At 35.9% G+C, this 22,508-nt stretch overlaps 1 protein-coding gene across 1 annotated transcript in view; it reads left to right on the top strand.

Annotated features, from left to right (window-relative positions):
• The window catches only part of NKAIN2 (sodium/potassium transporting ATPase interacting 2), a 545,944-nt gene that overhangs the window by 289,239 nt on the left and 234,197 nt on the right, over positions 1-22,508 (top strand). The window lies entirely within an intron of this gene.

Below are 22,508 nucleotides of genomic sequence, written 5' to 3'. Positions count from 1 at the left end.
AATAAGAAGATTACCATCTCAAGAGTAAACACATCTTTCTTTTGTACTCTTTAGCTTGCTCTTACTTAGCTGGATTCCTTCCAGGGGTCTTATATCACAGCATAATAATTGTAAAACAAGGTGTCTTTCATTTAATTAAAATGTAAACTGAGGTGCCAGAATAGAATGTTATTTGGCTATAATTGTTTTTTTAACTCTATGATTTTGTTAGGAATGTTATGATTCAAAACTTATACATAGTAAAAGTCTATAGGAAAAATGCTTTTTCTCAAGAATGACACATTTATCAGGTTTTATTGACACCATAAGTGCTAACAAATAAGTGGTAGTTGGTAATAATCATGATCATAATCCAGTACAAATGGATCCTCCATCTCAAACCAATACTATTACTTTCTAAGATGCTCCCAGAGGGCTAGTGAATTATGGGATAAAAGATTAGCAGTAGTAACAAATTGTTTCATTAAAGTTATGAGTTTCAGCTAGGTCTGAATATTGTTGTCCAAGCTGAGCTATGCTCACAGTGGTATAAGCAGACCATCAAGGTGAATCCCATTTCTGAAAAAGATCATGTTCTCTTCTTGATACAGATATTTAATTGCCTTTCCTGATTAAAGGGAGTTTATCCCAACTGAAAATTATAGATGTAATTCTGTGATCCTTTGTGAGTTACTGATATATTATGATGCAGAAAATTAAACACAATTATAGGAAGAATAAAGGAGGCAAAGATACTTCCTTACCAGTACTTTCTGTCAAATCACCCCTATAGTGTAAAAAATACTAGAGACTTGGATCTTTCATCACCTGTCTTCTGTTTCTTCAAAATACATAGACTTCAAAAAGATCTTAATTTCATTTCCTGATGATATTAAAAGAATTTTCTGCAGGTAAAACAATGTTACACTTTCTGGCTTTTGTACCTCCAGACAGGCCCAGTCTAATCAGAAGTCTGGCAAAAACAGAGTAAATTCAGAAACTTGCATATAATATAATTTATGGGGATAAAATGATTTCCGTATTGCTAAGTGAATTAATCTACATAACAAGTACAACATCTGTTTAGTGGTGGTATTCAGCCCAGTCCATCTTCTTTCCACCTGCGCGTTTCAGCCACCTGCATTCCTTAACTGGCAAATGTTGGGTGCTTCTCGTGGGATGTGTCTGAGGAAGACAAAGGTGGGAAGAAAAGGGAAAAGGAGAAGCAGCTATTTGATCACTGTATTTTAATGAGTATAAAATCAGTTTAAGAACACCAATAAGCGCTACATCTGGAATTGATTTTTTCTGATTCTTGGGCTATGTGATCTAGTATGTTTCCAATGAGCCCTGTGGTATAGGCTTATATTTGGACACAGTTGAGATGTTTATTTGGTCTTTAGTGGTCTAATTTATTTGTTCCAGGGATATAATCCACCCTGAAATGTCCAGTAGAGTATATTCCTTTCACTTCAGTTAGATATTGGATCAACACCACTAGTAAAGAGAGGGAGGAAAAGAAAAGTACCCAGAAAATAGATTTAAGAAATAGGTTGAGTCATCAGCTCCAAAAGGTCTAACCAAATCACCTAAAACATCCCTCTCCTCTCTTTCATCTGTGTGGTACATCAAAGCTTCTCAGATGCTCAAATCTTCTACAAGAACTAGAGTCTGGAGATATATGTATGATGGAAAAGTACCCAGCTGTTTGCATGGATAGAACTTATCCTTATATTCTAGGTCTTTCAGAGGCTCCATTTTACATAGGTTGGTATGTTACAAAATGGATAATTTTTAGCTTTATATCTGTTGTTCACATTCTCACATCTTGCACTAAATCTTCTTTATAATTTATATTTTCATATGAGGATAAGCACAACTTCACATTTGTAATGATACTACAGTGTATTTTTTGTGTTTGGAATGGCATGTAGAATCTCAAAAAAAAAAAAAAAAAAAAAAAAAAACCTCTGGGTCTGAATCAGTTCTAAATAGAGAATAAAAAATAACCTTTAGGCAAGTACCAGAGGGATGCCTCTGAGGCTGTAAACCATGAGAGAGGATACTGCACAGCATGACTTCAGGAATTGATAGGTTAAAATTACAGCCTAATAATAGTCCAGCTGGGTGTAGTTTATTTTTATATATATAATTTATAGTTTCTACCAAATAAAATCAAAGAAAGCCTTTTCTTGTGAAAGTTTTGAGAAGAGCTTTTATTCTTGTGTATGTACATCTATTTTTTTCCAGCATGACTTGCTAATGTAGTGGAGATGACATATTTTGATGGTTGATGTATCTTACTACAAAAGGCATACTAGCTTCATCCTTTTTTAATTTAGTGTTGGGGGCAGAGGTCATGACATTCTTACAGATTTGCCTTATAACAGTGAAATGGCCCTGTAAAGACTCAGACATTCTTAGAACTGTGAGATAATCATCTCTGAAGAGACTAAAAAGTCTGAAGGATTATTAGCGAACAGCCATGCAAATCTGTTTACTTAATATGACATTCTAGAGTCTTATATACGTGGTGGGAAATGGCATCATACTGTCAGTATTTTCTGTCCTTGAGGCATGGTTAATGCCTTTGCTGACACACTTTCACAGAATATTTATGGCTCAGAAGGTCAGTAATAAAGAGGAAGCGCAAACTGTTGCTCTTCATCCTGATAGTTATGTGGATCTATGAATGAATGCCTAGAAAACTCACTTCTCAGACTGTTACTTATCAATTTTATTCTTCAGCAATATTTAATTAATTTCCTTATTGTTTTGCTTACAGGTAATTGCCATACGTAATGTAAGCAGGACGTTTAGTTTTCAGGATCTCTGAATAGTAATTTATTTTGGCCAGTGGCTGTGCAAATGCAGAATACTGAAAACATGACCTCTTGTCTTGAGTGAGGCCCATTTGAAGTGCACTAGTCAAACAAAAAAGAAAAAAAATAATAGAAGGCAACTGTAAGAAACTGTAATATTTCAATTATTTCTTTAAAAATACCAAGAAATATTTACAAGTAGAAAACAAGGGACTAGCTTCATATATCCTAGAGCAAAATCAGCAAAAAGTTAACAGCCTGTCTAGCTTTTTTGACTTTATTCTTCAGGCAAAACTCCCTTTTGCTTCTGTGAGATTCAACCATGACCTCTGAATGAAGACCCTCAGTAAAAAAAAGTGCTGCAAATGCTCGTGTAATGAAGAAACGGCACCCATGCCTCAAGGCATTTAAAAACTTCCACTGGTAATGTCTGTAGATCCTCCCAGGCTGAAAAGTAGCAGAATAAGAACCACCAAATTCCTGTGCTCGGTTCAAAATATGTAGACATTTCCTGTAAAGAAATTTACTGGTGCTTGGCAGAGGTTGCACTGGTCCCATCCCAAGTGAGGTCTGTCAGATGCTGCTGTCAGTTAACCCGGAGCCAAGGCAAAGGCCAGACTCGTGGTGCTGGAGGATGAGTACCAGCTAGGGCTCGAGGTCCAAAGCAGCTGCTAGCACACATGTTCCCAGCCTCATCCCTGTGCTTTTGGCTCTCCTTGTATGTGAACCTGTCTACCTTGCACATGACCCTATCTACCCAGCCAGATACCAGAGCTCTCCTCTCCTCTCCTGGCTGAGCTCTGGAATAGCTTTACTGGAGTTCTTAGAGTATTATGCGAACATGGGCAAGAGCACACCTTAAAAAATGAAAACATTATAACTGTTGCGATTGACTTAGTTTCTATTTATATTTCTGGCTTTTTTATTTTAACCAAATAATATATGAAAGTTACATTTAATGTATTAAATCATAAGACTGTATTTATGTGTCTTTTGACACAAAGTTCGGTATTTGAAAGTCAAACACTCCAGAAGCAAGAAATGCCAAAATTAAGGTTGCTTGTATAAGCATAATTTAGTTCTCTCTGTACATTCATTTTTATACACTCTTTAATTATGTAGTCATAGCTGTATTTTTTTTCCACAGTCATTGCTTTAGTCTCTGCACAGCATGGCCTATTTTAAAGATGAATTAGTGTTGGGAAGTGAATGAGGCGTTCATGCAGGAGCCCACTTTTGCAGAAGTTAGGGAAAGCTTGATAAAGTGACAGAAAAAAGGTATTGCATGTTTCTTACTGCACATGGCCATTACATATTTTATTTTCTCCTTATTGGTCAGTATGTGATTTATTTCCATATTTTGTATAAGTAAATCCTGTACTCCAACTCTGCTCTGAAAAAAGACATGATAATGCTATGAAAACTTAGGTTGGCACTTAGGTACCCTAAGCATGGCAGTGATAGCATGTATGTAGCTCACCTGCATGTCAAAATTCAGTTCCTCTTGATTTTAGCAGCCATTCTACAGACGTGACTTCCAGGTTCTGAGCTGAACATCAAGAATATGAGAAACAATTTGTAATCAGTTTTGAGATTTGGTTGCAATGATTTATCTAGCAGGAAGTAAGAACTCTATAACAGAGGCTGGTGCAGAACCCTCATAGTCTGGGTAATATTCCTTTTCCTTACCATGGGCCTCTGGTCTCTCTGAGTCCTATTTGGGTTTGAGAATGTGAGCACTGTGTAGCCAATGCACACCTCCCCTTCAGCCTTTCACTGTTCCAGCTCCTTTTCCAAATTCACACTCCACTGACCCTCTGTAGTTTTTCTTTGCCTAGCCAACTGCAGTCATTCCTCCAGACTCCACACGCTTTTTTTTCTGTGTCTTGGCCTTCCCCCTTTTCACTCTCTTCTGCTTCACATTGCAATCGATGGTGCTCTTTCACTAGATGAATAGTTGATACATGCATTCAGCTCGGTTTACTTCTTTTGCTGTATTGCCCTGAGTTCCAACACAAGGAGCGTGAAAGAATGAGACAACAGTAAGTTTAAAAGTGAATTATTGCATACGATACAAAAAATTGAACATACCGTAGCTATTAAAATGTAAACTACATAAAAATACGTAAACAGGATATTTTCCGCTTGAAGTTTTAAGGAAAGTCAAATGTTTCTTAATTAATTTATTCCTTCCCAGTCCCACCCCCAAATACCTGGCAAATACAAGATAACTTAGACCCACAGAATCACAGGCTAATTCAGGTTGATGGGCACCTCTTTATGTCACCTAGTCCATCCTCCTGCACAGAGCAGGGCCGGCTTCAAAGTTAGATCAGGTTGCTGAGACTTTCACTCAAGCAAGTTTTGCAAATATCCAAAGACAGAAATTTTATAGTCTCTCTAGGGCAATGTTTCCCCATTCTTACCTGTTCTTAGTGTGAAAAATTTTCTTCTGATATACGGTTGAAGTTGTTCCTTCCTGTAGCTGTTTGCTACCGTCTGTGACATTGCTTCTTGTGCTTTTACTGGGTGCTTCTGAGAACAGTTATGCTCCTTCTTTTCTATAACCCCTACTTTGTTTTTTCACTGAGATTAAAAATGTCATGTTTTTTTTGTCCTTACCGTACTTGAATTCCTATTTCCAACCACACACAGTGTGGTGCAGATCACAAGAAAAAAAGGTAATTATTATTTAATAAATAATCCATTCACTTTTCATAATTTTGCATGTTTTATTATGAAAGAAAAATGAAGGGTTTTCATACATACGTTAAGGTATTTATTAGCTTAAGTAAAATGTAGAAAAATGAAGGTTACCGTGGTTATCTGGAAGAAGTAATAATACATTCAAAAAAACAGAATACTTATTCCAAGGAAATTTCAAATTGCAGCAACATTCAAGTTGCCTAATATTATATTTAGGGAAATACTGAAAATGTTGTACATAACACTCACACTCACCTAAAATGCTGAAAATGTATAACTCTTTCCCCTCTCCAGTGCAGATAAGTATGAATAAGGAAGATTAAGCAAATCTTGGTGAAGGCTCCAAGGTAACTAATAAGGAACAGAAGGAAGTGACTTTGCTGGAAGACAGCTCAGGGAAAGGATACAGCTCAGAGGCAGGAGGCACTATTGAAGAAAAATAGGGTTAGAGGGAGAGTTTGCTGCTATTTTATTACCTACAGGCATTACCTACGCAGTAGCTAAATTGCAAGTTTGACTGTTTTCTAGGTCATGAAAGCAGAGTAATAAATACAAATATAAATCAAAAAGATTAAAGTGGTACCCTCTAACTGCTGATTTACATTGGGATTAAAATCAGTGATTTCATAGTCACGGTCATAGTTCATAGTAATGTAAGGCCAAAAGGGACTTCAGGATACTGTTAATTGCTTCTCCTGTCTCCAGCCAGCAACCAACATGCACTATGGCATAGTATCTGACAGAAAGGATCTTAAAGAGGAACTAAGCAGTTAGGAAATCCATCCATAACTGGTATTTCATGCGTTCACAACTTTCGACTACTGATAAGACCATCTTTCCACTGGAGACCTGAGATGCTGGCAGAACTAGCTTTATACGACTGACTTTTGGTGTCTGTAGTGCAGTCTGTCTCTACGCTTCTTCCTTTCCATTGGATGAGATAGTAAAGGGAAGAGAAAGAGGTGGCGACTGTCGTAACAGTTCCTGCTAACAGAGAAGTGATGTCAGCCCTGCACTGCTGATGGGCATAAACGGGAAAAGGGGGAAGAAATGTTGGGACCATGTGTCTCCCCACCAGTTCTCTTCATCCCCACTATATTCTCCAGAAAAACGACAAGAACTCGTCAGAAATAGGCATCTGCTTGCATTTTCCTACTTAAATACCCTACCACTGGCTAGCACTTGTCCACTTACACATCTGACTTTCACTCTTTCATATGCCACTGCTTGGACTGATACTTATTAGCTGAAAAATGCAGTTTATATTCATAAATTAACCAAAATAATGCAAAGTACTTCAGGATCTGATTTGCAGAGCTTGTTACACATGATGTGAAAAAAAAAAAAAAAAAAAAGACATGGTGGCATAGCTGCTGCACACTTTAAGCAGTTAATATACTCTGATTTTTAAAAGGACGATTTGGAACCTGGAAAAAAGCTCATGAAAGAAGGAAATAAAAGAAATGGTTCATTCATCTTCAGTCTAACTCAGTTGTAACAAAGCAGTGAACTTGGCAACAAGGTTGAACTTGCACAGATTCATTCTCCATTAGTTCATGTCCATTAGTATAATCATTATACTGCTTTGATTTCACATTTACTAATTATTTTTGTAAGGCAGTGGTTGTTAACAGTTAAATGTCAATGTTGCACATACTCTAATAAAACAACCTGCAGGATGTTTAATTTTGAACATATTACCTTCCTTGGATGTTGTTTTAACAGATGTCCTGTTAAGATAACAGAGAAATTAAATTAGTTTTCAACTCAAAGCATCTGGTTAACTTTGTAGGTAAATGCCTTTGAGCGGTAAATCTGACCAGGGTTTTTGGATAAATAGCTATCAGAATGTTTTAAGTAAATGACTTTATTTCTTCACTTCTATTACTCAGGGCAGATTTGACATGCTTGATCATATATCTAGCAGACGAAAATTGAAAATAGTGCCGGCAACCAGCAGTGTTAGGTTATTCTGAGGGTAGTTTCATGGGTAGATACTATTAAGCATGCTTATGGTTTCAGATAATTTAGCTTTGCAGCAATTTTTTAACCTCAAGATCTTTACCATCTAGAAGATAACTGATTACAAAATTTGAACTGTTTATTACTCTAGACATAGCATATGGTAGAAAACATTTAGATAATACCAGAATTTTTTTAAGTCCTTGGTGGTGAAGCAAGTAGTAGTAGAAAATCATTCAAAGTATGGTGAAATATAAAATAGATTTTGCTTATTGCACAAAGTTTATCTTTTAAAATTCCGGTGTATGTTTTTTGTTAGACTTCATGAATACACATACACATACATTATGATTTATAAATGTATACTTTTCTCTTCCCAAAATGAGTAAGTGTAATGACAATTCAGATGATAATTATTTATGATAACTTACTTATATGTGTACATATTATATAAATTCATGTGTATGTATGCATGTACTAAATACCTAAGCTATTCTGTTAAGATTGGTAAGCACATTATTAACATATGCCTTACAACTGCATATAGTATAGTCATATGTAGGTTACAGTTGATATCTAAAGGCCGTGCCACGGAGATTTCTGCAAGTCTTTCAAACACTATAGCCAAGAATTTGCTGAAAAAAAATATATATGTATATATTTATGAGATTACTTTTTAATATTTATTAATTATATTGCAGTACCATCTAGTGGCCCCAAGCTGATATCAGGGTGCCATTGTACTATGTGTCCTAGACAAGTATAATATAAAAAGGAACTGTCCTGAATAGCATATATATATGGTCTTATAGTATGTGATGAGACAGAATAAGAAATGGATACCAATAAATAGGAGACTAGAGAGAAAACAAAAAACACTGATATATCTTCTGAACTTATGGTCTCTGTATTTTCTTAATTTTTTCATTACGGTTTCCCCATGTATCTCAGCTGAGAATCCTTGCAAGGATGGATAGCCAAGTGATACAAAGCTCTGCTTTTACTTGGCTGGCATTTTCTCTTTAAAGAAATCACCTTCAAATGCTATAGTGTATCATTGTCAGAATTTCAACATTTGTTTAAGGCACAAAGGGGAAAACAGTTGATTTTGGTGAAAATGGAAAATGAGAAGAAAAACCTATTTCCAGTGAGGAGGATGCTTAGAAACTCATAGCTACAGAAAGCCTGTTCGCTTCTACTGCTCTTCTGGGGTGCTTTCTACACCTCTCATAGACGGCAGTTTCCCTATGGGCATATAAATCAGTCTACAGAAGCAGCTAAGGAAGAGGGCATACGGGTGATTTACCATAGCAGAAAGCTGGAGAGGCTGCCAGAGCACCTGCTTCTCTGTTGAGAAGCACATGAAAACATCCTCACTATGTGATAAAAATAAGGAGGGGGAAGCAACTCATTTAACCTTCAGACATCTAAGTTAAGGCAACAACAAATCCCATCGAAGCTCACATTTACTGTGGGGGATATCTCAGAGTAAGAACCAGGTACTGTGTGACAACCTGCAATTCACTGGCAAGATTGCTCCACTGGAACTAACACCCCCACCAACGGGCACTGCTCTGCTGGGACTGAAGTCACGGAGAATGCAGTTTGGTGTTGATGTAAGAAAATTCTCATATTCATCATGCACATTTGAAAGAAAAATTGTTTTACTTCACAGTGGGTATCTTATAGCAATGATGAAAGTATGTTGTGTTTTTCCACTCTCTGAGCTTAGTTAGATTTTACTGACTCATGGCATCATCTTTTTGTTTCATTAGTTATTCTTTTTGATTACATATGCGATGCTTTAAAATAGTCCTTAACAATTTGTTGATCTAAATGTAGGCACATTGGTTAGACTATACTTTCTCCATATTTATGTTTTCCTTTAAATATAAGTAAATAATTGTCCTCTGAATTATAATATATCAGAAGCTCCATCTTGTGAACTACAGTCTGCCAGAAACTTCTTAATAATATTAAGTCCATACAGTTTGCCAGGAGCTTTATATTAATTGGAATTCTTGAAGGAAACCATTCAGATCCTTATGTCACTGAAAATTGCTCTACTGAAATTTATACCAGTGTTAATCTAGTAGGAAATAAAAATTCTATGTTCAACATCTTTTCACGTCTGAATGGGTATTTATTAAAACTGGGAAAGCAACGTGAGCTCTGAAGCAGTCTTCTCTTTCTGTTTTTGCTTAATATTGTCCCCGTCTCACAGACAAGTGTTCATGCAGTCGAAGAACAGTGCAGGGTCATTTTGACCCTTTCTCACTGCTGCAATGGTAGCAATGAGCTCACACAACATAAGGTCATAAACTGAAAATGGCTGCAGTGGCTTGTCATCTCTTACAGTGGCTCTTAATCTTATAATCCTCCCTGTTTGCTTGCAGCTGCCTTCTGTGGGAGCATCCCCTTGCCATAGCCCTGCCAGAGCACTGAAGCCCTTGGACATTTACAATCTGTCTCTGGGCTAAAATATAGAGGTGCTGCTTGAGACCTTCCTAGCAGCCACCTAAAATATATTCCCCCACCCCTTCACCTTTGCAACAAAGCAGACAAGCTAGTTCCTACAGAGGACACTGGCCAGTAGCTAAGAGGCAGTAATATCTTTAAACTGCCACAAATGTTTGAAAGTGATTATCTGCCCTAGCCTCGGAGTCATGCGATGCATTTTGCAACCAGATGTGTTATGCACTCTGCTTAAGTTATCCCGGATACTAGTAAGTGTTATGTTTTTGTTATTTTCTTCCATTCTTCCTCCATAGAAATGAATGTATCCAAAACTGCTACTGCAGGACAGTGATCAGTGGTATATGGATAAGTGAATTAGTTAATGTCAGCTTTGAGAATTCTGTAGGATTTGATGATGAAATTCTATTAATTGTCCTCGATAAATCAGAAAAAATATTCTCTGGCAGAAACCCATTGACTTCAGTGTTGTCACACTACAGCTGACAGCACACACAGCTTGTTTTGTTTTGTTGATTCCATATGCTCAGAATGAAAGCTAGCTGTGAAAAATATTTGATCTTCTTTTCTAACAATTCACTAAACCCAATGATTACCTTTGTTAATTTATTCCCAGAGTCTAAGTTCATTCTGGTGTTTATGTTTTCAAAATTGGCTGCTGCTATTCCAATTACATTAATTTTAAGGGGCATCTTATGTATTCAGCAGTAGAGTGCAGTGCTATGGCATTATATGCCACTTATCAAACTACCATGAACACCTATGCGAAAAGAAATTAGAGTCTGTGTTTCGAGAGTTGGACTTGATTGATTAAGTAACCTTATGAATTGAACAGAAGTGTGGTTTATTGTGGGTTTCAGTCTAAAAGCCTGCTCTTCAGCAGGCCACAGTATAACTCAGGCTATTTTTCTTCCACCTTACAATAGTTGACTAATTTAGCAATAATGAGGTGATCAGTAACATGCTGTGCCTGAGTATCTCACTGGTATCTTTAAACTCCCAATGAACCCTTTTACAGAAAAACTGCTGTTTGCAGTGTAGAGGGAGAGTAAGATTGGAGTACTCATCTAAGCTTAAAACTATGTGAAAAGCAAAATGTTTCCTCCTGAAAAGGTAATTTGGACATATCTTACTACTCAGAGGGAGGGAAAAAAAAAAAAAAATGTTGGATTTGTCAGTCTTTTAGCCATACCTTAAAAGCAAAAGGCTCTCCCTGTCTATATAAGGCTCCCAGCTGGGGCTTCCAACCAGATGCAGAATAGCAAATTCTGTCTCCCTCTTTCTCTGTTTTCTCAGGAATTTTATGTTTGCCACTCTGCCATTGTCCTCACTCAGACTGTTAAAGCTGAACCTGCTTTGTAATCCTGGCATTGCCCTGCCATCACTGGCCCATTCCTCAGGAGCTGGTTTTAGGGCATTCAAATGTATTCTAGCTGGTTTCAGCTAAATTGACAAGTTTTATTTTGCTTTGGAGGTATGGGAAAACATTGTATTAAAGTATGGCTTCATTTACGTATTTCTTTTTAACTGCCCCTTACAGAATGCACCAAATTTTGTAATTCTGAACTTCCCCGCCCGCTGGAAACACACGCATCTGATTCATACTGTTTTTCCACTTGTTCCCACAGATGTTCTAAAAACCTAGCTAAAAAAGATCTGTCCTCCACCAGCAATGATGGGGATTAATTTGATGGGGAAGTGAAGCAGTTGGAACATATTTGTTTCTCTCAATGTTTGACTGCGGGATTTTTTTAAACCCTTTTTTTTTCATTAAAACATTCAACATCATGTTTGTATATGGGTGCGTTTTTTCTCTCATATGCTGCATGTGACATCATAAAATAAATTTGAACAAAGCATCATTAAACATATTGCAGGTATAATCTATGTAATGTAAAGTATGCGAAACTAGAAGTTTTTACATAAGAATAAAGTAAAAATTGGTGTAGAGAGTTACCCTAAGATTACCTTGCCAAGCCGTAGTTAATTCCAGGTGTTCGAACAGTTATATAAGAACCATTGCTATGGGTAATACTGAAAGAAATTCCTCCATTGGAAAAGTTTCTTCTCAAGCCGTGGAGCTTAAAAGCCTTTGGCTTTTATTGAAAAGCAAATGTACATATATATTTGATCAGTTTTCCATTTTGTCACAGACTTTCTGTGTGTGTTTCTTTTTCTTTAATATAATTTTTTCTTTCCTTTATTACCATTATGGGCATGAATTCTACAAAATAACAAGCATTTTTCTTAGCCTTTGCTTATTTTATTTCTTTTGGCTTCATCAGATGTTTTTCAGCGTTATGGATACCTTGCTTTTCATTGTACACACATATCCTGTCTTCTTCTAGTTAGTCTCTCTTGCGTATCCTTCTTGTCAAATACTGTCAGTGCCTTGGTGGACAGTGTGGAAGTATTTCAGTCACATGAGTAATTTCAGCTCAACACAGGATGTAGAGTCTAGGAAAATTTATACAAAATCAGAAAACCTGTGTGCTTCTAACAGAGCGTTTTTTTATGGTTGACAGACAATGATGGGGTTTAAAGAATTAGATGTTTCCTAAAATGACAACTTCTGGCTCTTGTGTTTGCCTTCTTGGATAATGTATTTTTAATTTTTAATAAAGAAAAACGTTATGAGCTCAGACAGCTGTTTGGAAAAAGAGGTTACAGAAGTGCTTACTAACAACAGAGTATGATACTATATAATTAGTTTTTTCCCCTTTCATTAGCATACACAACCCGCTACAGGAATGAGAATATAATGATAATTGCCAGACTCTTGGGTTTTCACACTTCAAGATAGTGTAAAATACAAAACTGAAATAACTGGGATTTGTTTCAAGAAATCTCTCCTTTCTGCATTGTGAAACCATGAACAGATTTTGAAGACTTAATTTTAAAGCTATATTTCTGGCAAGGCATATTCAAGAGGTAATCATATTTCTCTTCATTCAAATCTCAAAGTGAAAATGAGTCTCATGATCTCTAACTTACCATTAGAGGACATTTGTCTATATCACATAGTATATAGTATTAATAGTAGGTTCTGCAGAGCATGAAATGTATAATGCTGCCAGTATATGAAAAGTTTACTGAACGACTTCACATGGGGAATTTGTTTGATTCCTGTATCCGCTTTGCTTAGCTTTAGGCAATGTTGTCAGTTCTGCTTTTCACAAGCACAAAAATGTACCCAGTAAAAAGAATATATAAAAAGTAATATAATTTTTTATGCTGATATCATTGTGTGCTGAATAAGACAATACTCCCTTGTTTCCCTCATAAAGAAACAGGCATTCAAAGTTTGTAAGTTTCAAGTATTGTCTCTTCCCTGTTTCATAAAGGAACAAAGCAAAATGTTACAAACATTAGTGGCAATTTGTATTTAATTAAAATCTCACATATAACTTGGGCCTTAGATAACCCACACAGTAAAAATTCAGTACTTTGCAATTAATATTCAGATTATCTGCTATTGATTTAAGATGGAAATATGGGCTCAGGAAAACGAGCAAATATCTGTGTCAGCTCACAGGCCTTCTAAGCAGGATGTCCTGCTGTGTGCTAGCTTCCTCACATGTCCATTTAAGGTGCTCCATCCCATATGAAATTTTTCATTCTTTCCCTCTCGCTCCTCCTCTTTACACTGTTTTTCTAGACAGCTATCTGATGATGGGTTGAATCACTCTTTGGAGAGCCCTAATTCTCTGCCTAGACTGCCTAGAGTAAATACCTGACTTTTAGTGAGCTAAAGCTAAATGAATCACAGAAACACAGAACAGGTAAGGTCAGAAGGGACCTCTGGAGATCACCTAGTCCAACCTCCCTGATCAAGAAGGGTCACCCAGAGCATGTTAGACAGGGTTGCATCCAGGCAGGCCTTGAAGATCTCCAGAGAAGGAGACTCCACAACCTCTCTGGGCGACCTGTGCCAGTGCTCCATCACTCTCACAGGGAAGAAATTCCCCCTCACGGTCAGGCGGAACTTCCTGTGCCTCAATTTCTGCCCATTGCCTCTTGTCCTGTCACATGGGACAACTGAAAAGAGTTTGTCCCCATCCCCTTGACACCCCCCCCCCCTCAGGTACTTGTACACATTGATAAGATCCCCTCTCAGTCTTCTCTTCCAGTACTCACCCCTAGGGAACTCCACTAGCTACAGGCCTCCAGCAAGACTCCACATCACTGGAGCAGAGCAGAGAGAATCTAATATATTTAAAAATCTGGTGCCATGGAGTCTAAATTGCTTTTAAATTGGAATTTGAGTGCTAAACTTTTTTAGTCATTTATGAAAGTGGGTTTAAAATTCTAGTAAAAGTTCCAAACGTCTTTTTGCAAATCCTGTGTGTAGTGATTTGCAACACATTTATTGTCAAGAAAAGAAGAAAGAATGGAAATGGTAGAGTTTTCCTTTATAAACATACAGGAAAACTGCTTCATGTTATGAAGTGGAGGTTCCATAGTTTATTTGATTCTCCTCCATCATTGATTATTGTTTTGTTTCAGAGTAAGCTAGTGATGCTGCATATGAAATAAATTGAAAACCTACCTACCATGTCCATGAAACAATGGGATTCTGTTTGGAAAAGCTCATACAGAAAGTCATACCAACTACCAACATACAAATGATTAACAAACACTAAGGTTTTCAGTTCAGAGTATGGAATGGTTAGGACCTCATAAATAGAGGTCCTTGAAAAGGCAAATAAATTAAGTCCGTGTTTCAAATCAAAGAGAAATGTTAAGAATTTGTGGCTTGGTATTCAATAATGCTATATAAGACACTCAAAATAATAAAAATAGATAGACTTCATGAAAATTCAAAGTAAAAGATCTGATCTGAATATTTACCATATTAAGCAAGGGATATATATTAAGCCCACTTAAAAATTTTAGCATCTATTTTTATTAACGGCTATTACTTTTCTTTGTGATGGGCTGCATGGTATATGTTAGATAAGGCAAAATGGGAGAAAAGGCAACGAGTTTAATATGTAAGTCCTTGAGTAAATAAATATTTTATTTTATTCTGCAGAACTAAATATTTTACTGTAGAAATATGGAAATCCTGTATTTTCTTCAGAGAAAGTTCTGTGAGACTGTATTGATTTAAAAACCTTTGAGATGATGACTTTACCATTAGGACTAAACAGTGTTTAATAAGCAGATTATATATTCATATGCCGCTGACATATTTAGAAAGACATGTCTATGAATTCAATGTCTTGCCTGTTTTGCTTCTCTACTTAGATGATTCTAAACTCCTTGTAGTAGAACCATAGAAGTATAAAGCTAGAAGAAATCTCCCCATAATACTGCTTGTATGTAGAAAAGAATGAGAATATTAGATCTGTTCCTAACACATGCTTAGCTTACTAATTCTTTAAAAACTAATAAAATGGATTCTGTACGATTACCAAATATCCTATTTTTACTTACAGAAAGTTCTTCCTTATATCCAGCCAAAGTGATTTTAGTGAATTTCTTTGATCAATCCTGAATAGGCATGAAAATATGGGCTCTTTATCCTACTATCTACATGTTGAATGGCTTTTAACATGCTGACTTTTATTTTTTTTTTCCTTTTTAGGCAACGCAAATCCATTTCTTTCATGTTTTCTTATTGAACATATTTTCTAAGTCTCTTATTCTTCTTGTTCTCCTCTTCTTCTCATGTTGTCTGTACCTTTTTTGACATTCAGTATTCAAAATCAAATTCTGGCTCAAGTCTCACAAGAAGTAGGGCAGAACAAATACCTATAGTATTTTATCTATAAAGCTGTTATTAAAGATTACTGAATTATATTTCCTGGGTTTTGCACAGCAGTACAGTGTTGATTCTCATTTCTGAGAATTATAAATTTCAGAAATTCATTTTGCTATATTTTATTACCTTGCCAAATGTTACTCACTTTCAATCTGTCTGATTTCTCCTGCCTACAGGTAGCATTTTGCTCTTGTCTTTATTTAATTCACCTTGTTGTTCTTGGGTCATCTCTTCAATTTGATGAGATTCTTTGAGTTCTAGTTCTGCTCTCTGAAATGTTTACTATCCTTCTTTAACATGATATAAAAAGTTTTATATTTTGTCACCAAAATTATTCATAAAAATATTTAATAGAATTGGACCTGGAGGGGACGCCCTGCTTCCACTTCAACTCCTTTCTCAAATTAACAGCCAATCAGTGATAAATGCATTTTGAGAGCGTGTCTTAAATCAACCATGCATTTGGTTGCAGGGTGATTTACATCCAGTCTGCGTTTCCTTAATTTGTGTATAAGTGATGTCACATGGCCCAGTGTCAGAAGCCTGAAAAAAATCAAGTGTGTCCCATCTCTGCTCCGCCTCCTCAAAACCACCACAGCCAAAGAACCTGTCAAAGGTGAAGAAGGAAAGTTGATTTAGTAGGATATCTTCTGGCAAACTTAGTATCTTTTATCATCTTACTATTTATGAGAACACAGGAATTGATGGAATAACAATTTTGTTACAAACCCTCAGGATCTAATGCAGGCACACTACTCTAAAACAGACAAAAAGTTGAAGAGTCTGTCTTTTTGAATTCCTGTGGTTGTTATTTCAGCTTTTTAATTAGTTCTGACCTTTTTTTTTTAGTGAAGAGAAACTTCAGGTGCAATCATGTCTCCATTGAAGTCAATGCATGTTTTTCGATTGACTAAAATGAGGCCAGGAGCTGACATAGACTTTTCAAGGGCTTCTCAAAGTGTCAAGTCTTTTCCCTGAAAGCATGATGATGTCTTGAGAATCCTGCACATCAAAAGCAATGTCATAATAGACAAGAAGATTTAAGTTTCATTGATATGGAAATCATGTTATGGTGCATGCATCATGTAAGCGTTCGATGTCTAAAATGACACTCTGTAAGGCAGGCATAGAAAATTTCCTTTCTCACCAAAATGTTAAATCAGATTTAGAAAAAAAGACATACTTGGTATTTATCACCACAAAACATAGATAAACATATGAGTAATAGTATAAGTTCTGTTTTGCTTTTTGACTTTCGTATTTCAGTGAACTTGGAAATAAAAGATGTGAAAGTGTTGCAGGCTGTGAATCTGTACATGAAGAAGCAAATGTATTGATCTATTAAATATAATCTGCTCATCAATTAGCCCATTATTTAACAGCAGGAGAGGAACCTGACTTTGTAGTTCAAATCACTGAATTGAACCTTGAGAGATTTAGGTCTATTTTTCAGCTCTGACAAAGATTTCCTGTAAATAAATAGGGTCTTCTGCCTCACCTTCTGCCTCTCAGTTCTCACTGTTGTAAAACAAAGATAATTGCAGTTGCCTGCATGAGAAGGACAGCAACACAGTAAGGTTAAATGCAGTATTTCTCAGGTGCCTCCCAGTACAAGTGGAAATACGTTATTCTAATGGTTCACCACGTGTAGTCCTCCTGTTCACATTGCTGCATTACTAGAAACCTTCATAGGAATGGGTCCCATTAAGCTTTTGAATATATGAATTGTTTCCTGCCTTAATGAAATTACAGACTATAGGTAACAAGACAGCTAGTCAATAATTGTTAATCTTTCTTCTGCTACCTTTTGTGATGCAGCTTATTTATAAAATTTTACAAAAAAAACTTCCTCTTCTAGGTTACTTTCTCATTAGGAATTGTTCATTCCACTACCTAATGACTGGCAATCTATTTGGTCCAAAGGTATTTTTCTTTTTACTGATTAGATGTATATAATTGAATTAGATGAGCATGTTGAATTTGCCAAGCTACTGGGCATTTGCTTTCCTTAAGAAGCTGATGAGAACGATCTGAAAGATAAGGGGAAATTGAAGAAAAGATTTCTCACTTTTACTTCTTCTTTCCATACCATTCGAGAAAAGAGCTCACCTGTAAAATCTCTGATAAAAAAATAAGTTATTTTAGAGTTTCTTAAATATGTATATATTTTTAAATATAGTGTTTTCCTTGATTTTAATCACTGATTCAGAACAGTCCGTGAAAAAATATTAGTAGGACATGTACGCTAGAGTACTTGTAATGATTTCTTTCGTCTGGACTCTCAGTAAATGGTCTGGAGAACATATCAACAATTCAATCTATTTTATATTAATTAAGTGCAGTCCGGATTATATCTTCTTTTACTAGTTATCAGTGATTTTGATGGTTTACAAGCCCTATGAGTGTGCAGTAAAGAAGAAATAAAGAATAATTAACAATGCCTGTGTTGTCTACCATTGTTATTTTTAATCATAAATCTCTCAGTATTCCTAAGTTATTTCCTGATACCTCAAGAGGCAGGAGTCACTGAGATTATCTATACTGCAAGAAAATCTAAAGTAGGGTGTACAGCCATCCTCAAAATATATTGTATACCCTAGTTTAGATTTCATATGCACAATTCAAGAGGAAGTCATTCAGTAATTGAAATGAGATCTGAAACTTTCTTACTCTTAGTAATCATTGTCAAATTCAAATGAGAAGGCTCATATCAGCTCCAGGACAGATATGGGGAAGGGGCTTCGAAGATGGATGGAAAAATTGAGGCTTGAGATCTTTCCATATATTTTTCAGTTCTTTTTATGAGAAGATGAATGATGGCAAGAGGTTTCAGAGGACAGCAAGCTCATAGAAGTCAGTAGGAAGGAATAATCTGAATATGGCTTTGTGCCACCCGAGGAATTAATGTTTCAGTGTGTCCAAGTTATTGATAAATATTTTTCTAGAAATGGAGTATTTTCATCCACTGAAAGATAAAAACTGTTCAGGTTGCAGCCTGACAAACTAAATGAACCCTTATATCTGTGCTTCACTTCTTGTGGCCCTGATGAAATGGGGAAAAGGAAGATTGAACACATTTTTTTTAGGACTTCAGTGACCATTACTTAAAGTTATACGTTTATCTGCTAACTTATATTTACTTCAGGGTTTATGTAAGCTATCACTGACTTAAACATAAGATTCTTGAGGCAAATGTTCTGGCTTAAATCATGAACATGAAGTGCAAACTACAAAGCATTTAAAGAAATAGTGATACACTGAAAGTTTCTGTCATATTTTAAAGTGTCATATTCTACTGTAGGAAAGATGACTGTCCCTGATAAAAACTACTGGGGATCACTTTGCATAAAGAAACTTTCATATTCATTTCTATGTCATAAAATGAAGTCTACCTGGGTTGGTTTTTAAGATTCTCAAGAGAAGTTGTCCCATTTATGCTTAGGCATCACTTTACATTTGGCATTATCCCAAGGAATTTTGTGAACAGGTGATATAAGAAGCACTTCAACCATAGCTGAAACACAGCAATAACTGAGGGTGGAAGCATACACAACCACTTCTAGGAGATCAGAGAAGAAGAGAAGAACATTCTATCCAAAAAAAAAAAAAAAAAAAAAAAAAAAAAAGAAGAAGAAGAAATTTAGATGTGCAGAATGTAGTTATATCATTCTAGACACTTACCATAGTGCAGAGGCCAACATTTCTACATTTACAGAATGGGTATGGGATCTTTATCCATTACAAAAACATAAGCATTAAATTATTCATTAACACTAACAGTAAAGGGAACCCAGGTCAGAAGAACAGACAAACAGAATTCTATTTCAGCCCAAAGTGACCTACATTTGAAAACACCCCTCAAGAAGATAAAAGGGCTTCTTGTGGGAGGGAAGCACACAGTGAGAGTGATGTTATTTCCAGTGGTACAACTGTCCTCAACTGGACAGAAAGCTAGATTTTCTTGTAGCGTTCTGTTAGTAACGTGCTAATTTACTTTTTCTTCTTTTTTATAATAAGATGTTGCCTGATAATCAATAAGTGTATAGGAAACAAAAGATAGAAAACAAAAAGATGATATTTCACTCAGGAAGAACTTAATAATGGATCCTAGCACTATTTGTGCAGGAGTCTTTGCTGTTCAGAATGCTCCAAGTTGGTCAAGGAAAATTGATGAATAAAGTGAAGTAACAGCAATGGCTGAGTGGACAGAATGATTCAAGTTAGTCAAAGCTAAAAGAGACTCTGTAGAACTGCAGGCAAATCTCATAACACTGAACAATAAAATGGCAGAGGGAATTAAATGTCAATAAACACAAAGTGATGCCAATAGAACAATTTGACCCTGATGATAAATATACAGTGATAGTCTTCAACTTAGCTCTTACTACGTAGGAAAAAGATCTGTCTTTTGGATAGTTCTCTGAAAGCATCCACTTAGTGCTCATCAACACGGAAAAACAAGCAGAATGTTAACATATGGTAGGAAAGGAGCAGAGCACCAACCAGTGAATACCATCATATTACTGTCAAAATTCATAGTGCACCCTAATATTAATTACTGTGTTCAGTTCTGCTCATCCAAATCAAAAAGACTGAATAAAGTTATTCAAAAGGAAGAGACAGAGATGCTTGAAGGGTTGAATGGCGGGGGGGGTGCTGAATGATTGGCACAGCTTCTTGGAGTGAAGAATATTTTCTTCCAGTATCTGTGTTATGCTCACAGTATCAGGGCTGTGGTTTCAGCTTTGGCTATGGTTCCCCTGATCTTTGTTTTCGGGAAATATGACATATTTTCATTTGTTGCTTGTAAATATTTTCCTCTTAAAACCTGGAATAAAAAAAAAAAAAAAAAAAAACACAAACAAAAAATTGAAGGAGAAACACAGCTGACCAACATTGTTTAGGACTTATCTGTATTTACTTGTTTTTCCTTTTGTAGCTGGTGAATCAGTCTGCTTACCTTTCTTCCCTCTCCTCTTCTGCTCCAGTAGAGCAGAGAGGAAGACAGCGGTGATAATCCTCTTGGACTGAAATATTTTACACTTGTTTGATAAGTGATAAATGCTGCATTCCAAGGGGATTAGCACAGTGAAACTTTACTAAAAGAGTGAGAGTTTCTGCATGCACACTAAAACAATTCAGAGACTTGTTGGATCCACAGTAATATCCTTTTTTTTTTTTTTTTTTTTTTTTTTGTCTGAAAGCTAACATAGGAACAATAACTGCATCTAGTTAATTAGAAGCCATTTTTTGGAATCAGTTGCACTATTCAACTGCAACTACTGTGGTATGAACACACTCACTTGGGTTTATTACTAGTTTACACTAATTTAAGTGAACCTCTGTTCAGTTAAAGCTGAACCGACTTAGCTACATGTTGTGTTTTCTTGGGAAAGAAGGGCAATTTCAGAAAATTTAATGTTCTAATCCAGATGAAAAATTTATAATGATCAGTGTTACACCCACCAAAACATCTTTAAAAATATGCATTTCACTAAATGTAACGGGTGTAATAATTATGAAATATTTCTGCTTTTAAAGGATTCCAACATTTTCTTTAAGCAATTTAACTTAATTGAAAACAGTCCTTAAAAAGACATACTGAATTTTCAAGAAACAATGAAAGACAATAGAAAGAGCATTTTGCATTTCCCCTCCAAATCTATAAACATGAAAAATATTGTGGTGAGAATTCAAGTTTGTTTCTTACTTTAGCGAAAATAATGTAATTAATACAGCATGCTTGAAATAAGAAATTGATTTGATGATTACAAGCTATTTTAACTCATTTCCTCCAAATATGCCAAGTTTATGATTTAAGAAATGCTGTTGCCTGGATTTTTTTTCAGTCCACATAGAACAGCAAAGTGAATACACTATTCTAACATTGAATCCAAAAAAATATGACATTTAAAGAAGCATACAGAAACAGAAAATTGCAGTTGCTTTCTAGTTCCTGCATGTATAGCACTGCAAATAATCAAAAAGCCTTATGGAGAAAGTTAATTTATGGGTAGTTTATATTTTTATTCATTTTTCCTACTCCGTCATGTTCTGTCCTTAGTCATGTCCTAAAGCCCAGGAAGATGGCTGCAGTAGAACGAACGCTAGGGAAAAAACAAAATCCCACTAGTGCATCTAACACTCTATGCTTCTACTACCGACTGTATCATACATACGATTTTAAACTGAGAGCTTAGTGCTTCCTCTGTGACCGATACATCTAGCTATCCAGTAGGGAAATACTGGATAGTATTTTCCAACAGAGACTAAATATATTATTTTTTAAAGAACCAGGCCTTGAACATAGTTGTATGTACTTTGAAACACCATTGCAAGATAATATTCAGTGAACTGGTGCCAACAGATTGAGGCATGCTTCCTTGCACCTGCAGACCGTTGTCTCTGTAGTCATTCACACAACTTACTGCAGTAGCTGATCTCAATATTGAAAGTTGGAGGTGGGGGGAAATTGCATGATGACCCTTTATTTCCCTTTTAAAATTCATTTTGTGTAGTTCTTGCTTCGATGATATATGATTAGAGGCTAAGAAAATGTAGCCACATTGCATGAAACCTGTTGATAGGTGGGGTAGTGTAAAAGAAGAGAGAATGATGGTCTAGAGTGTCAGAGAGCATTCAACCTAGACATCAAATGATTGCTAGAAGTAATGAGATATTTTCCTTTTACTAGTCCATTTTGCAAGTTTTGCTTCTAATGACTTTCAGCATATGAAATGCTCAGACTATATATATTGTAGGCTGTTTAAGGAGAAATCTCAGATTCTTTTATAATC

The sequence above is a fragment of the Rhea pennata genome, chromosome 3 (genome assembly GCF_028389875.1).
Source record: "Rhea pennata isolate bPtePen1 chromosome 3, bPtePen1.pri, whole genome shotgun sequence".
Lineage (NCBI taxonomy): Eukaryota > Metazoa > Chordata > Aves > Rheiformes > Rheidae > Rhea > Rhea pennata.
This window is presented reverse-complemented; position numbering and strand designations above follow the sequence as displayed.